General features: G+C 38.4%; 1 non-coding gene across 1 annotated transcript; it reads left to right on the top strand.

Moving 5' to 3' along the window:
• Positions 1-15,262: 15,262 nt before the first annotated feature.
• trnas-gcu (transfer RNA serine (anticodon GCU)) lies at positions 15,263-15,344 on the top strand. Its single transcript has one exon. It is a non-coding gene; the product is annotated as a tRNA-Ser (tRNA).
• Positions 15,345-19,256: the final 3,912 nt, after the last annotated feature.

The following is a 19,256-nucleotide window of genomic DNA, read 5'->3' on the forward strand; positions in this document are numbered from 1 at the left end:
ATCAAAGTTGATCCTCTTAAAGCATGGATGGAATGAGAAAGTCAGCATAAAGATTTGTGCCGGGAGTACTGCTTATATGGTGCTCACGAGAGCATGCAAACACATTTTGTATTTCTACATCAAGACCAGAAATGGAATAATGAATTTTCATCCCTTATTTTTTTCATTTGTTGTTGTTGTTGTTGTTCTTTGCCAGCTAAATAAAAAAGCAACATAGCATGTACTTCAGAAGTGAATGTCAGTTCAACCCATTGAATTTGCTCACAGAGAAATTGCCAGATTTCAATGACTGTCTTTCACAGTACAATATGTAATTACTGGTGATACGCTCTTCATCGATCTAGGAGGACTGTTGATTGAAAAATGTCTAGACTCTCCATTTTAAACCTCACAATTTGAGATTAATATGATTAAGCCAGCCATGAAAACGCAGTAAAAAAAAAAGAAAAATGGCAGTACTGGCAGTACTCTGCGATTTGTGCCTATAACTTTAATGACTCATCCAAATATTGTCTAAACAAATGGCTTATACTTTGTAGACTCTGAGTAAATCTATGAGAAATAGTCCTCTGTGCACCAACAGAGTCATTTATTTTCATCATCTTAATCACCAAATCAATATGGCGCCAAATGCCAACATTTATCTCAGCAGAAAATAATACATGGTGTTGCACGCAAATACAGTGCTTTGCAAACGGCACTTGATTGCAGAGCAAGACCAGATTAAATGAACATAATGGCAAATCATTCAAAATCATAGAAGGAGGGAGGGGCTAAATAAATGTATCTTTGATGACAGAGTCATAGAGTGGCATCACTCTTTTCAAAGAGCTTCCTGTTGTTATGTTAATCGCAGTGCCAGGTTATAGTATGTTAAAAACGTGGTGCTAAAATGTATCATGAAAATGCTATTACTGAGGAGATGGATGATATAATCCTCAACTAGCCTAATCCCCCATCTGATGCAAACATTATGTGAAAAGGTAACTAAACAAACATGCTTTGGTTTCAGTGGTTTCACATGACAAACTGAACTGTTTTAAATGCAGAAGTGCACATAACCACTTTAAGCATAGTTGCATAACAAACAAGTTATGTATCTCTGATGCTACTATATCAATAACTGAGGCTTAAGTGAAAGCATGTTCATTATTCTATATAAATCATAGTTGTAGCCAGAAAAATAGAACAAAACAGAAAAGCAAAAAGCTTGCAAAAACTTTTTGCAAAAGGATGGAAATACTAACTATTATACAGTATACTGTACAGTAGTTTGTCCATAAGAAAACTACCTCTTATCTTGTTTTTCCTCCTGGATCATTATCTGAATTCCATCAACATCTCCTACATCTCTAACTCCTTCAGTGAGAATGTGAATCTCATCAAAATGATTTCCACTACCCCTGTCTCCATGTTTCTATATGTTTTTTACATGACCTGGCAATCATGATGCTTGGGGGCAAAACAAGTTGACTCCAACTTAAAATACTCACATACATAATAATAGCACTTCCATACATTACAACAACACCGTCTGAATAAATTAGTTAGGATAACTAGTAGGAAACTTTGATGGAGAAACAGTGACATGTCTGGAACCTGCCAGGAGGGATTGCTCAGGAATCCTGTTCTGATGAGAGGTATTAACTCCATTCCGGAGAGTGGAACATGGTAATATGCGGAGCTCACATAATCTGCTTATATAGGGTCTGGATCACAGGGGTTTATTAGGCATTACTCTCGCTTTCATTTATCTTTGACTCTCTATCACTCTGTCTCATGTATGGTTCTACTCAAAAGTTTACATACCATTTTTATGATCTTCACACTCTTTTCATATGATTTCTATTTTTTTTTTTTTTTTTAAATGTGAACCATCTTACAGATTCTGCAAAGGGGTATGTAAACATGAGAAGAAAGAGTATCCAATGGTAACACATTACAATACAAGTTTTATAATTAACATTAGTTAATGCATTAGGTATCATGAATTAACAATGAACAGTAATTTATTAAAGCATTCACATAGATGTAGCATGTGGTTATCAATGAAATGCCCATTTCTGTGGAAAATTTCATTGAAGCCATGTTTGCTCAACAGTTGTTGAGGTATAGTTGGTAGTCAACCCCATTCCTACTGCTTTTTTTTTTTTTTTTTTTTTTGCCCTTCAGCAATGACCACAGACTGCACACAGTGAATAAAGATGCTCCTTCATGCCTCCTGCAGATGAGCTCTGATGCTTTTCTGAATAGAGCATATGCTTTGCCTCTGCAGAAGTCTATAGCTCCAGGACTGCAACAACACACAAACAGAATCTTTCTTAAAGGGAATATATCAGTGGCCATATGAGTAAAGTGATCTGGAGTACAAATACTGATCTGGGATTAGTTTTTGTCAGCATTTCCTTCATTTTCCATATGTCTTGGAAAGGTCTTTAATTATTTTAAATGGATGGGAAAGCCATTACCCTGAGACATGCTGTACATATGGTCCATGCATGATCGCTTAAACTATAGAATTAAATGTGAAAAACCTTCACACTGATTTGCATCCTTAGACAAAAACAATGCATTCCCCAGTTGAGACGTTTTTTTAGGGATACGCTACTTATTCCTGAATAATAGTTAGGCTTCACCTAAAAATGTATGAATGTCATTATAACAAAATATCAAACCAAGGGCGATTATTTTAAAGAACTATAGCACAAACATACTTTTTATGAGTACTTGGTTGTATATGCATGTGGAACTGTAGTATGTCATAAATAAATGTTACACAAACGCTTCTATCTCTACATAAGAAAAAAAAGTTAGCAGCCTCATGAGTTGGGCACTGATGGGCGAGAAGGACTACTTTCTAGTGTGATGGATGAGAGAAGGATTTGTAAAAATGTCAATGAATTGGCCTCCCTCTTTACCACAAAATACCCGTCCAATTGCTTGTAATCTGGAGGTCAGGCTTGGGTGTCTCTGGCAATTGGGTCCATACGATTTAAATGCTATCAGTATTTAAAATGTTTATTTCAGTTTATAGGCTAAACCTCCTAATGGATCCAATGCCAACACTTTACAATACAAATACTGCATTAGGTATCATGAATTAACAATGAACAGTCATTTATTAAAGCATTCATTAATCTTGGTTAATGTTAATTTATAAAAACACTATAGTTCATTGTTATTTCAATGCATGAAGGTGAACGTATTTGGCTTTGCTGTCCATAACGGAGAGGCTTGAGCACAGCTTTGCACCTTAAATGGTACCTTTTTTCTAAGAGTATATATATATATATACACACATATATTTCAGGACACTCCCCTCCCAAAATCTCATTACCATTACATGTAGGACCAGGACATACTATCAAGAGGTTTTGTGAGAATCACCCCACTTTATTGAACAAAGAGAGTGAAAAGTCCTAAACCACATGCAGCCTCTGAGTTGGCTGATTCCTCTTTGTGCTTCTTCATAAACCTTCTTCTTATTTAACAATAGAATATGAGAGCTCATACACCTACACTTCCTCCTGTCATTTTTCCAAAGAATTCCCTTCTTTGTGAGATTAGTTTGAGATTAGTTCATAGTAAAAGTCAGATGAAAAATATGGAGCAGTAGGTGGCAAGGCATTCACAGCTGAAACTTTCGATGATAGATTTTTTGAGCGGGTGATTCAGATCTACTTTAGCAGTCACTCCTTCTCTTGTTTTCCCTGTGCTCTCTCAAAGGACCCTGAAGCTATAAGCAGAGATTATGCATATCACATAAAAACAGAGCTGAAAGGTATTGAGCGATGGGCCGTTCTGTTTATTCATCAGTGTCCCTGTGGGGCCTCCAAGAGAAGTGTGATGCGGAGTCATTTTTATTTGATACAACAGCCATAGATTCCTTATGAAGTGGGCGTCTTTATTGTGAGTCACACCTTTTGTGTCTTTAAATGTTTTTTTCTTTTCTTTTCTTCAAGGAAGGTGGCCTTTTCCTGTCACATTTCAAGTCATCAGAGCTTTCAAATGAATAGAATTAAAAGGCAAATAACAAAAACAGGCACCAACTTCCTAAAACATAAGCGCCCTGTAAGACACTCATTTACACCCTCGTTATATCAGTCATTCAAGTTCATCTAATCCAATCTAAACCAAACCAGATTGTCTTTTCTATGATTAGAATGTTTGTGTTGTGTTAAAAGGAAAAAGCGGGAAAACATGCACTCCAGGGGGATAATAGGACATCAAGATATATCTGTCTTCTCTCATCTCTCTATTTCTATTCCCTGAACGGATTTACCAACAGACCATAAAGCTCTCTTGGGCACCAAAGGTAAAACTTAGACTACAAAATAAAGACTCTAGGGACTTTGTGGTTCAGATGTTGCCATATGCCATCCCTTTGGGTATTTTCCTAGGACAGTTGTTAGTGTGTGTCCATCAAAGTCTGTTTGAGCAACCAAAGGACCCTTCCATCACACAGGAAATCGACATGTTGTAATGTTCCAGTACCCTGAAATCAACCCCATTCTGCCATGTTACTGACAAGTGGCATCTCCAATCAGACATATTTACAAGAATTCAAATGTGCTTACTTTTTCCAATGGCGCTGCTGATAGCGTGTTATGCAAGAAGCCTCAAAGACACAGGTTTTGGTCCGTGGAAATCAGGAGTTGCGTTCATATAACACTATGTAACACAATTTTTGTTCCTGGGTAGTAAGTGTTATTTCCTAATTGTTTATGCCTCAAAAGTATAGGAAATGTCTATTATTCCCCACAAACTTTGCTTTTGTGACCAGGACAGTAATATTTTTAAATGTACCTATTTCCAATGAGAAAATGGGCAAATGTGTCTTTTCGTTCACATAAAGTCAGAAAAAACAACATATGAATCCAAATTAACATGCATTTATACTAAAGTAATACAAAAATGACTACAAAAGATTTAGAAGTGAGTAGTTTTTTGAGATTTATGATTATACTGTAAATCACTTTCATGAATCAGCCCCCAAATGTAGTCTCCCATCATGTTCTCGTTATACTGTCCTTGGTAGCGGCGTTCAAAGTCCAGTATATCCTGGTGGAAGCGCTCGCCTTGCTCCTCCGAGTACACTCCCATGTGCTCCATGAATTTATCAAGATGAGCATCAAGGATATGGACTTTGAGGAACATCCTACAGCCCATTGTGATGTAGTTCTTCACCAGAGTCTCAAGCTCCACATAGTTTTCGGCCTTGTAATTGCCCAGGAAACCCCGAACCACTGTGACAAAGCTGTTCCAAGCCGCTTTCTCCTTACTAGTGAGCTTCTTGGGGAATTCATTGCACTCCAGGATCTTCTTTATCTGTGGTCCGATGAAGAAACCGGTTTAACCTTTGTCTCAGACAGCTTAGGGAAGAAGTCTTGAAGGTACTTGAAGGCTGCTGACTCCTTATCTGAAGCTCTGACATATTGTTTCATAAGGCCCAATTTGATGTACAGCGGTGGCATCAGCACCTTCTGGGGGTCCACCAGTGGCTCCCACTTGACGTCGTTCCTCCCCACAGAGAACTCAGTCCACTGTGGCCAGTCCCGCCTGTGGTAATGCGCCTTGGTGTCCCTGCTGTCCCAAAGGTGTCCCAAAAAAATGTTTTAAATTAAAAACTTTTACAATTTTAAAAATTAACAAATTTTATAACATAAAATTCCAAGCAACAATTGTCCATCTTACCTTCCAGAGTTTTTTTTTTTTGCAGTGCTCGCAGGTGAAATGAGGTGCCCAGGGTTTGTCTTGATTCCTGACAGGCATGCCGAAATATGACTCGTAGGCCTAACACATCTTAGCAGATGCTTCCACGGAGTACTTTTTCGCTCTTGTCTTGATAAATTGGCAGCAGACAAAGCAAAATGCATCTGCCGGATGCTTGCAGCCTCTTGATGCCATCTCAGAAAAATGCAGACATGTATCCACTTAGGCAGCTGGAACTAAACTGAACTGGTGGGCTTAAGGCCCCTGAATTTATACTACTATTTATATTACTGGAAAGTTCCAGAAAGTTCTAGAAGTTACTCCAAGTTTACTCAGCACTGAATCTATCTGGAATGTTCTAGAAAATAGGTATATTTCAAAATATCACTGTCCTGGTCACAAAAGCAAAGTTTGTGGGGAATAACAGCCATTTTCTATACTTTTGAGGCATAAGCAATTAGGAAATAACACTTACTACCCAGGAACCAAAAAAAAAATATATATATATTTTTTTACATGGTGTAAACAATTATTGGCATGAAGCAGAGTTTGCATTTTTCTAAAGGTTAGATTAAGGGTTCGGGTTAGGGCATATGGTTAATAAAATATGCATTCCTGTTGACTGTATTACATTTCACCAAGAAACAGGAGCTCACACGTAGAGGTCTGCACGGGAATGTTTTTTTCATCCTGCTCCTGTCAGCTCCCGCAAGTTTCTTTCCTGCACCCGAATGCTCACGCTGAATTTTACTCCATGTTCACCCACTCTCTGCCCGCAGTGATTTTCTTCCCGAATGCTCCCGTTTCCGCAACACCGCATTGTGTTCCACATAGGGCAAAAGCCATACAAACAGACAAGTGTACACAAATATTATCAGATAACGTGTGACATGATGCCCATATGACTTGCCTGAAGTTGGTTTCTTAACACATATACTGACCATTTTCTAGTCCAAGTTTCACATCCTTTGATGACACAGCATGTCCGCATTTTGCTCTGCCATTCTTGAAAAGCTCTGTTGACTATAGCCTGCTCTAAATATTGGATCATTTTATGCACATGCTGTGTGCACATTTTTACATTGGATTTTCTGTTTATTGTTATCAAAATTAAAATTAACTGTAAAATAAACTAATAATTATTGTTTTGCTTTTTTTGCATTTATAAATAATATAAAAATAGATATCCACATTGGATTTTTCAGGCTCTTCTCTGACAGCCCGCTACCGCACACAACTCATGGACGTACCGTCCTCTGCCGTCTTCAACTCGGAAATTTAATCCTGCGCCACAAGATTTCTGATCGGGTCCCTCAGATCCTGCGGGAGTTCTGTGGGAATGCAGACCTCTACTCACATGTACCCATATGTTCAACACCACTTCCACCTTTGGCCACTGGGAGCAGTGGTTCAAATTTCTGTAAGAATAGATCAATTTCTGCACAGACCGAAGAACTTTCGACCTACTGTCAACATTCACTGTCATTGTATGTAAAAAAGATGCACTGACAGCAAATGGTGACTGAAGCTGTCAATCACACAAACACAAACAGGTTTGGTGTGAAAATGATGGCAGAATATTAAAATTAGGGTGAACAGTTCCTTTAAGCTTCCATTTTAGGTGTAGTAGGTTTTACCAGCAGCTTAAACATTGTGAAGTTTTAACCTTTATTTACAATGGTTGGTGTATTTAAAAACATATTCTGATTGAAAGCATTGCCTTGGGGAGAAAGAAAGATCTGATGAGCCAGATGCCATGTTGAATCCATGGAGAAATCTAGACGTAAGTGCTTCTCTTGAGGGCAGTTACTCATGAACGAGTCCAGATTTGTTTCCCAAATAGTGTAGACCTTTCCACCTCTCACTTAACTCTTCAGGCACTGTTTGTAAAGAGACATCTGAGCTACTGCAGGCAAATCAACCTCGTAACTCCAGCTGACAGGGGAGAAAAAGAGACAGGACATGTCTCATAAGTACCGGAAGCATGCTGTGATACGTCAAGCACAGTGCAGCATTGTAATGGAGCTTTACACTACAGCTCTTATGTAAACCTCCTTCACATACACAGTGCGCTTATGTAACTGATTATGAGTGAACGCACATTTAGACACCCTATGATGTTGGAGCTCTGATGTCAGAGCTGTCCTTAGCATACAGACTTCTCTATACACCCCATGTGCACACAACTGGGTATTCAACACTGTAACAAACACATCCAGACTTTGACACAGTCACACCAAAGTGTTTTCCTGCACGAAAGCAGCCTCTCCTCCATCTCTGCTCTGCTTTTGTCCTCAAGCATTCACAGCCATTTGCCTGTGACTCTGTCAGACCTGGGCACCGTGTGCAATCCTTTTGTCATGACTTCCATTAGTACACAGTTGCCATGACAACTGGCTCTTATGAAAGCTCTCCACAGTTTCCAAGGATCGATGTTCTATTGGCTCTTTTAAGATTTAAACTAAGCTTTTTGGCTCAGACTGACTCGCACGTCAACGCTGCCCTAGATTAGTATAAGCAGCAGAACGCATTGCGATTCATACCTGTTGACTGTTTGAGGTGTTTAGGCGGTACAAGGTCATGAGTATTTCATAACACTGAGTGACACTGTACAACATGAATAAAAATTACAGTACCTTGTCTGCTGTTTGAATACATAGATTTATTTGGTCAGCAGTGAGCTAAAGCTAGTGGCAATACATTGCATGCTTTTGAAACATCACTTTCGTCAACTGAAAAACAGTGAGTGCTTCGGTGTAGTAAAAAAGTGTTTAGTGTTCCATTTGGGTCAGTCCTACACTTTTAACATTCATACACTAGTTGGCAGAGTGCATAGTGTATAGTGCATCATTTGGGACACAGCCTCTGTTTACAAACAACCATGGGGACTGTATGGCCATATTAGAGCAACTCCACTGTAACTATAGGATTAAGTGTCATTCTCAACAACAGTGGTCAAATGATGAGCAATTACTTTAAAACCAACCCTGACTGAATGGATGAATAGATACCCCAACTGGGATTTTAATCATAAACCATCTGATTACAGGTGTATAGCCTCTATCCTGCAGCTGCTCCAACACATCACAGAGCAGGTGTTTGCTACGTTAGACAAATACATTTCATGGACCTACAGTACAGTGTTGTTCTATATCTTCCCTGCTCTTGGAGGTTTGTGGATATAAATCCATTCTAAGCACATTTTATATGTGACTGCCTTTTAAGAGGCACTACAGACAACCCTCTCAATGACGATGGTTGATGTTGAATGGATGAAGTGTTAGCTAAGAGGTGCAGGGATGGAGGCAGGTATGGGAAGTGGACTTTGAAAAGGGGGAACATTGCCTTGCTCTGCTGAGCACAGCTGTGGCATGTAGAGTGCAGTCTGCTTGAAATAGAGTGGCAGAGAGAAGGAGACAAAATGGTGCAGGGTAATTTTTCTGCAATTGTGAGATTTGCACAAATCTCTTAAAGTAGCCCTGGGCCTTTCCTTGGGTTACTCAGAGGTTATGAATAAACAACACTCATTTCCATTCTCCTCTTGTGACAAAAGGGCAAATCAATGAGGTTGCTGTTATTCAATAATTAGCTGTTGGATTGACTGTCTAAAAAGCACATTATAGTTAATAAATTAGGACTGCTGTTTCTTTGTGGTAAGTACAGTACCCTATATGGTCAAAACAGTATGTGGACACCCACTTCTAAATAACAGGTTTGGCTATTTCTGCTATACCCATTACTAACTGGTGCATAAAATCCAGCATACAGCCATGCAATTTCCTTAGACAATTATTTTCAGTAGATGTACCAACTATTTCAGTGACTTTCAACATGGCACTGTCATAAGATGTCAGTAGTGAAATGGTTTGCTGAGTCTGGTGTGGAAAAACTTGACTGGGTTGCACAAAGCCCAGACCTGAACCTCACCTTTGGAATAAATTGGTACACTAAGTGCCAGACCTCACTGATGCTCTTGTGTCTGAATGGGAGCGAATCCCTACAGCCATGTTTCAACATCTACTGTAGTGGAAAGTCTTCCCAGATGAGTGGAAGCTGGGAGGACCAACTCAATATTTATTCTCATGGTGAAAAAAATTTACTGTTCAACAAGCATGAGTGGTGTTTGGGTGTCCACATATGTTTGGTAATGTAGTCTATGTTCACATGTTCAGTGTTGATAAAGTAGGAGTGATTTGCATCATTTTGAATCTGCAAACTTAAGACTTCCAGTGTTTTGGAATGACATCTGTGAAAAGCTGAGCAATCTTCAGTCCATAATTACTAATTACAAATCGACGAGGATAGTTTAAGAACACATGCACAATGGATTAGCAGTCCATCACCTTAACCACTCAGCCACCTCGTCTCCCCCTACTGGCTGGCTGGAACTCTCTCACACTTCTCATAGGATATGTTTCCCAAGGGATTCATCCAAACTTGTTTTTTGTTTTTTTTAAACCAAAACATGTTGAACTAATTGGCTCTATTCCAGAAACAGTCAATAACACCCCTGATGTGAAAGGAGCACAGAAAAGAATCGGAGCACGGCTATTTAATGCACACCCTGAGTAACACCAAACAAATTATACTTCCTCAACAAACATACAAGTTCTCAGAATTGGTCTTTTTAAATAGTAGACATCTAAGAGAAATATAGATTGTGTGTGCTTTGAATCAGAAATGGCCAAGGATCTCGTTGTTTCAAATTTCAAGAAAGGGATTTAAAAAGGGATATTTCACCCAAAACTCTCACAATGTTCCAAACCCGTATTAATTTCTTTCTTAAGTGGAACACAAATATAGATGTTAGACAGATTGTTAAGGACTGTAAGCCTCAGTCACCATTCATTTTCATTGTGGGGGGGGGGGTGCAACATCAACATACAGGTTGGAACAACACAATGGTGAGTATATGACAACAGAAATTCTTATTTTTAGGTGAACTATCCCTTTAAATTCTATCCACTATTCCTAATGCTTTATTCCTGGGAAAATGTATTCAAGGTGCTTGTGCATAGTTTAGCACTGTCGACCTTGCACTGTAGGCCCTATTTCTAAGACACTGGATCCATCTGGTGGTGAGTATGAATAACTGTGTAGAAATTTATGTTGAAATATTCGGAATGAATAGATTCTTGTGATGATAGCCAGTCAAGTATTATAAAATCAAAAGCAGGAAAATCATATACAAATCATCAAAATAAATAAGGAAATAAAATATGTATTTTATAAATGTGAATATTGGAAATATTGTCTATTTGAAATACAGAATTATGAGTAAGGTCACAAGCGGTTTAAGCGTAAACCGATCGGCAAATGTAGATTTTACCCCAATGTCTTACAGCATGTAAACACCTTTACCTGCATCCTAACCAGCTTATCCAATGCACGCAAGTGTTGTGTGCATGCAGAAAATAACACCATTGTTTCAAATCACCTATTACGTAATTTTCTTGTGTCATCCGATCTTTTGAATAAGCTGATTTTAATAGAGCTGTTAACAATCTTAAAAAGCTAATTCACCATGGGTTCCCTCTGGAATTTCCTTTAGGTTTTTATAATGGTGTTTGTCAATTAATGTGTAAAATAAGGTCTGTGGCAAACATTACTTGAATATAGTTGGACGCTTTCAGGGCCGTTTCCAGCTATAAGCGCTAGAAGCGGCAGCTCAGGGGCCCCCACAAAGTAATGTAAGTTGCTAACAAAGTTGCTAAATTAGGACTACAACTACCACAAGCATATGAGTGGACATGCCTGATGAAAAGACAACTGTCGTAGTTCATATTTAGTAATTTGTTAGCAACATACTTAAAATAATAATAATAATTTAAAAACACAAGAGCTTCAGAATTCACATTTGGGGACTGATTGTGTATAATTTATGTTTTAAAACAAAATGTCCAAGTATCATAATGTTTACCACTGACATTATTTTATTTAGAATTCTAAAACTGCCATTATACGGAAGGAGAATATAGGAAAATCCCATAGGAAAATCCCGAGGGAACCCATGGCTCAAAAATTTTAATTCTCTTCTTAATTTTTTGAATACAGCCTGAACACCTCTATAGTTATCAGCATACAGGTGTGCATGTAAATGTGCTCAATGATGCAAAAAGAGATGGACTAGTGTTCACAGATGTGATCTCTACACCTTCTGAAAAGCCAGAGGTCTGTCTCTTGGCCAGCAGAGCAGGAACAGCTGCGTAGTACTTATAGATTACTAGTCACTTCTTTTCCATATGGAGTAGCTCAGACACAGCTGCTGTGAGGCACATGTCTGGTGTTTTAGGCTCTGTGTATAGGAACATACCAGCTGAGCCAGGGCGCACACCATTCTATGGTCTGAAGCAGTTGGTACACACTAAACCATATGCTTGCCCACTTGTTCAGAGTCATGCAAGACGAGACATCCTCTGTCTCAGAGAATGTCTGTTTCAGATATTCAAAGGAAATGTACATGTAACGAGGTCATAAAGATCTGAAGATTGAGTGAATTACTTTATTTTAGTAGTACATGTATGTACAATAGCACCAAAAAGTATTTGAACACTTAAAAGAATAGTTCACCCAAAGATGAAAATTCTCTTATCATTTACTCACCCTCATGCCATACTAAATCTGTATGACTTTCTGACCAGAACTTTGAAGCTCCCAAAAGCACATAAAGGCAGCTTAAAAGTAATACGACTCCAGTGGTTTAATCCATGTCTTCTGAAGCGATATGATAAGTGTGGTTGAGAAACAGATCAATATTTAATCCTTTTTTTTTTTTTTTTTACTATCACTTTCCCATTCTTTTTTTTTTTTTTTTTTTTTTTTGACAATTCACATTATTTGTGCATATCGCCACTTACTCGGCAGGGAGGAGAATTTATAGTAAAAAACGACTTAAATATTGACCTGTATTGACCCACACCTTTCATATCGCTTCATAAGACATTAATTAATCTAGAAATCTTCACGGGTCCACTTGGATCCGAAAACCCGAAGTCCGACCCCAGACCGTGCAGGTTCGGACAAGGGTCGAGACTGATATTAGTAGCCTCTGTCTATTAAAATCAGGTAATTTTAAATAAATTTGCTTTTACCGAATGGACCCGATGAGACCCGAATTCCCGAAATTTCCATTATTCATTTTGTTTATTATTTAAAACAAATACATATTAAATAATTCTATAACAACATTATTATCTCACTATTTCTCTCTTCTCTGACAATCCATACTGGTGCATGCAGACTGTGCAGACATCACTGCCTTTTACATTCAGGTCCAGTCGGGTTAGAAAAAAAAATTACATCAGGTTGGACTGGACTCCAGTCTAATTTTATCGGGTCTGTCTCGGGTCGGGTTTTTCTTTTCTTTATTTTGTATTTATTTATGCACGTTGGGTTCGGGTAAGAAGTGATTCGGGTCAATTCAGGTCGGGTACAGGTCTTAGGACCCGAAAAGATCTCTAGATTAAACCACTGGAGTCATATGTATTACTTTTAAGATACCTTTATGTGATTTTTGGAGCTTCAAATCTTCTTGTGTTCAGCAGAAGAAAGTAAGTCATACACATCTGGGATGGCATGAGGGTGAGTAAAATGATAAGAGAATTTTAATTTGGGGTGAACTATCCCTTTAAAGCCACACTTTAAAACGTATGAACATCTTGCATGAAAAAACAAAATATCAAATAAAGTGACATTTATTGTAAGGAAAGATAGTACAAACAACTTTCAAGCAAAACTTTTTACAAAAACGTTTGTTAGGTTAATTAATCAAAAGATATACTGTTCAAAATTAAGACAAAACTTATCTGGACACTTTCTGGATGTCAAATGTTAGTGGAACAAGTCCATAGTGAGTGTGAGGAGCTGCACCTGTGGTTAATTTGCTAGGACAGTGTGAACTTGAGGGGAACTGACTTCATACACCCATTAAAAATCATCTTGGATTACAAACTGTAAAATGTATACATAAAGTACATCTTCATGGATTATTTACATAGCATTTTCCACCTTTAAAAGTGACAACATGTTCAATTTTATTTCTGACTCTTCTAAAATTCTCAGATGTCTAGCTAATGTGTTCCACTCCCTTATTCTCACATAACTGGCTCTCATTACCCTAACTGGACAAGATTTGGTACACTTTTGCAAGATCAGCAGGTTTACACATAAAACCTACCCCGTCCCTTTCAAGTTTATGAATATTTCATGCTATGTGAGTGTGAAAGAAAAACAAAGAAAAGTAGGGGGGTTGGCCATTCAAATTGCCCTGTGGACAAGCTGTGCAGCCCCCTCCTCATCATAGCATACACGCAAATAATGCAGACCCTGCTGTTTCATCTACAAACAAAGAGACAGACACTTCCCATTCAACTCCTGTGTCCATAGAGTACATCACGGTAAGACTGTTTCCATTTTTACACTTCAATCATCTATATGAATTTAGAACAAGGTTTGTGTTCTTTATGCTTATTTTCAGAGAAAGATTTGGGGAAAAATATGTATGGAGATTTTAAGTTAGAAGAAGGGAAATTATCCAGAGAAACAGTTCACACAACAAAAGCAGAGACAAGACATTCCCAGTTCCCAGACAGAGAAAGGATGGCCAACAGTTTTCTGACTCAGACAGGCAATGATTATACAGAATACATGGCTAGACATGATCAGCTAGGCAATTTTTCACCAAAATCAAACATTTTTCCACAAAATGAAAGTTCATAGTTGAACACAGTAAAATTATATTCTGGTTCATTTGTGTTGTGTTTGCGCTTGTTAACGTAAAACCTATTTTGTTTATGTCGGATTCTTATATACAGGATGAGCTGTTTGAACTCATAAATAAATTAATCTGTGTAAGTAATAGATATATTAAACTTGTAATTTTGTGTCTGCAGTCCTAAAAATGGCTGAAGAAATCACAACCTTTGATAAAACTAAACTCCGACATCCAAGAGAAGAACCCTTTGCCAATTAAAAAAAAGTGAGTTTTGATCCTGAAACATAGCGAAGGATGTCTTTTGTGATTATTTTATACTCAGTGCATTGCTTTTTGTCAGATCGAGGGATTGTTCACCCAAAAATGTAAATTATTTTATTGTTTACTCACCCTCATGTTGTTCCAAACCGTATGACTTGATGTTAGGCAAAATAACAGTCTCAGTCACCATTCACTTACACTGTATGAAGAGGGGGAAAAATGGAATGAAAGTGAATTGTGACTGAGGTTAATGGCCTATATTTCCTAACATCCCCTTTTTTGTACTCAACATTCACTTATTTCTCTCTGGAGAAAGAAATTGCTTAAAATTTCACTTAATTCATTTAAAACTCCTCAAGGTCTGACATCTTGTGTGAAAACCCTTTTTTTTCTGCAGCTATTGAACAGGAGAAGCAAGGAGAATCCACGCCATGAATGTTGTTTTTCCACTGCATGTACACAAAGAGAGTGACAAGAAGGGCTGACCTCTTGGGCACAAAGAACTGATGCACCAAATGTCCTTTATATTTATAGTTTTGCTTGAAAAACCATCTGTATTACTTACATTAATTTTATGACAAGGTGGCTGAGTGGTTAAGGCGATGGACTGCTAATCCATTGTGCACTACATGCCTGGGTTTGAATCCCATCCTTGTTGGAAAATAATGTTATTGTGACACATTATCCAACAAACTATCATCACACAGAGATTGAAGGTTTTGAAAATAGTGTGCACAACATTCCTAATGAGCTCGTTCCCCTTTGAATCACATCCTTCTTGCAAAATGTTTACAAAGCAACATATATCAGAAATTTCTCATTCGTAAGAAATTCCTTGGTACAAAAGAGTCAAATATCACTAATCAAATATTTGTGTTTAGCATTTTTTGTACAATTTAAAGGTGCAGTATGTAAGATTCAGAAACCCTTCGGCCAAAACAATGACGTAACATACAATGAGACAATGTGATTCACCGGCATCATGCTGACAGATGAGGTAGCATAATTAATATTACACAGTTATGATTGTTTTACTGCAAACTTTTTTTTTTGAGACTAAACTAAAACTACTGATCAGCTAACATAGCATACCGATACACACATACAGCAACATACTACCGAACTATACCAGACAGTTTACTGTTGCACTGCAGTTATGTTGCACTATTGTATGTCATATATTGTACTACGATCAAGAAACCAGCATATACACTATACTGCCAAAAGTATTCACTCATCTGCCTTTAGACGCATATGAACTTAAGTGACATCCCTTTCTTAATCCATAGGGTTTAATATGACGTCGGCCCACCCTTTGCAGCTATAACAGCTTCAACTCTTCTGGGAAGGCTTTCCACAAGGTTTAGGAGTGTGTTTATGGGAATTTTTGACCATTCTTCCAGAAGCGCATTTGTGAGGTCAGACACTGATGTTGGACGAGAAGGCCTGGCTCGCAGTCTTCGCTCTAATTCATCCCAAAGATGCTCTATCGGGTTGAGGTCAGGACTCTGTGCAGGCCAGTCAAGTTCTTCCACACCAAACTCACTCATCCATGTCTTTATGGACCTTGCTTTGTGCACTGGTGCGCAGTCATGTTGGAACAGGAAGGGGCCATCCCCAAACTGTTCCCACAAAGTTGGGAGCATGGAATTGTCCAAAATCTCTTGGTATGCTGAAGCATTCAGAGTTCCTTTCACTGGAACTAAGGGGCCAAGCCCAGCTCCTGAGAAACAACCCCACACCATAATCCCCCTTCCACCAAACTTCACAGTTGGCACAATGCAGTCAGACAAGTACCATTCTCCTGGCAACCGCCAAACCCAGACTCGTCCATCAGATTGCCAGATGGAGAAGGTAATTGTAATCCCTAGATATTTAATCCTAGATTTAATTGGTATACCACAAATTGCTGTAAAATGAGATTCTTTCAAAGTCATTATTTCACTTTTACTCAGATTAAGACATAAGCCAGAGGCATTGGAAAAATTATTAATAATTTGGAGAGCTTTTGGAACCTGATCAATATTCTTTAAAAATAATGCCGTGTCATCAACCAATTGACTAATCACTATGGAGTCATCAAAAACAGATGGACCCTAATATTGTAACAGCAGTTACAGAAATACTCAAATCAGCCCATATGGCACCAACAATCATCCATGCGATTATCTAATCAGCCAATCCTGTGGCAGCAGTGCAGCAGATAAAATCAAGCAGATATGGGTCAGAAGCTTCAGTTAATGTTCACATCAACCATCAGAATGGGGAAAAAATTTGATCTCACTGATTTGGACCGTGGCATGATTGTTGGTGCCAGATGGGCTGGCTTGAGTATTTCTGTAACTGCTGATCTCCTGGGATTTTCATGCACAACAATCTCTAGAATTTACTCAGAATGGTGCCAAAAACAAAAAACCATCCAGTCAGCGGCAGTTCTGCAGATGGCAATGCCTTGTTGATGAGAGAAGTCAACAGAGAATGACCAGACTGGTTTGAACTGACAAAGTTTACGGTAACTCAGATAACCGCTCTGTACAATTGTGGTGAGAAGAATTGGGTTGGCGCTGTTTTGGTGGCATGAGGGGGACCTACACAATATTAGGCAGGTGGCTTTAATGTTGTGGCTGATCAGTGTAAAGCTCCAAAAGATGAGAAAATTGACACCAGCTGCTGTAAGCATGACAGGATGCCAGTTGTGAGTTGGAGTCTCAAGTTCAAGGATGAGAAGAATGTGATAAGGATAAGGAGGGTGTTAAACAAAACAGCAGGTGTTTTTTGTCTGTATCAAAGGCACTACATCTTTCTGACATCATGCAAGTTCACATCACTCTGCTTTAACCAAACTGGCACTGGCCCACATCCATATCCAAAATGAAAATGTATCTAAAAACCAAATGATCCAACTCAAAACTAACAATGCATTGGAAGAATTAAATTTTTAACGAGTCAATATTTCAGAGGCATTTATTAATATAGAAGCAATTTCAATTTGTACCTAATATAAAGAATACATTTACAAAACCTGCTTTCTAGAAATTCAGAGCCTTCATAATAATTGCAGAAAATATTTAAAAGGAAAAACAATCATCTAAGGATCATTCTCTGACACATTTGTGAGCGACCACACATGATGAATGCATGAATAACAAGCTACTGTGAGAAGGACTGGCCAGTGCTGGTCATCGTTCAGGGACAGAACAGATGTGCACTGCCCTAATGCCATTTCATTTTTCTCAGTATTGACAGAATGGCATTTTCAGAACAGGACAGTGTGTGTGTGGCCAAATTGACCTCTATTGAGTACATGCTTAGGACTTTCTGAATCGCAGGTGGAAAGACAGAGATGATAAAAATCTAAGGGCTAAGAGTTGATCAGCAGTGCAAATGAAAACATGTTTGAATAGGTGAGGTCTGGAGTGTAAGTAGTTGTCATATGTAATGGGTCCCATGAGCTCATTATAGTCCCAAGGAAATACTTTCTTACATCCTCATTACAGTTAATGATCTTTCATGGGAACATGCATTTTTTTTTCTGTGTCATGTACATTTCTAAAACTATTCTGCTTTATCCAAAATTAGGTTAAATGAAAAAGTAAGAAAGGCACAGTTCTGGTATCATATCACAAACAAAAATACTCCTGACAGAAAAGAGAGAGGCTGAAAGGCTGACCACATTACAGTGATGCTAAGGTGTCCTAATTAACTGATTGTGTTCCACTGAGTGTTAATAAAAGTCTTTCCCACATGACTACAGTGTCCTGGTTCTCAGTAGCTGCTGTATTGTACTTTGCCCTGGGTGACGTAAGATAGGACATACTCTGTTGTTGCTACTACACTGATCCGCTGAGAACACTGGGATCAGAAGGGTGGGCATCAAGACCCAACACTGTACCAACTGAATTTACTTAAGTATACAAAAACTTCCTTAAAATCAAACATTGAAAAATATCATTGCATTATCACCATGAACTGCATAGGCCCAGTGGTGTAAAATTACTAACATGACATAGGCTGCAATGCATAAACAGAAGCTGAGTGTGGCTTCATTTTTCTCTCAAGTGTTTTATTTTAACTTTTTCTTCTTGTTAAATCAGCCACATTAAAACTGACTTAGACTATGTTCAGACTGCAGGCAAATCGGATTTTTTCTCAAATCAGATCTTTTCAGGCAGACTGTCCGCATTATTAATGGCAAGTGATCAAATCAGATTTGCGCGTTCAGACATAACCAACCTATCTGAATGGGTTGCTCTGGTAACGACGTAGGCGTACCCACGTGACGATGCTTTCAAAACAGATGCGGGAAAAATGGAGATGCATCATCTTCGCTTTCCAAATAAGCGCCCTGTCCAGTCGCGGTGCAGAACTCCTCCGTCTCACAAGAAAAACTCAGCGATGGAGGAGACTGGTAAATATTGTGATGTTCCGTGCCGCAGTCACCTATTTTTGACGTCATCTTTGGGTGTCGCGTTAAGAGAGACGCAAAAGACCATTTGAAATCCGATTTGAGCAGCCAGAGCGTCCAGACTGAGATGCATCTGAAAAAAATCAGATTTCAGTCGTATTTGAA

This window comes from Myxocyprinus asiaticus, chromosome 40 (assembly GCF_019703515.2).
Source record: "Myxocyprinus asiaticus isolate MX2 ecotype Aquarium Trade chromosome 40, UBuf_Myxa_2, whole genome shotgun sequence".
NCBI lineage: Eukaryota > Metazoa > Chordata > Actinopteri > Cypriniformes > Catostomidae > Myxocyprinus > Myxocyprinus asiaticus.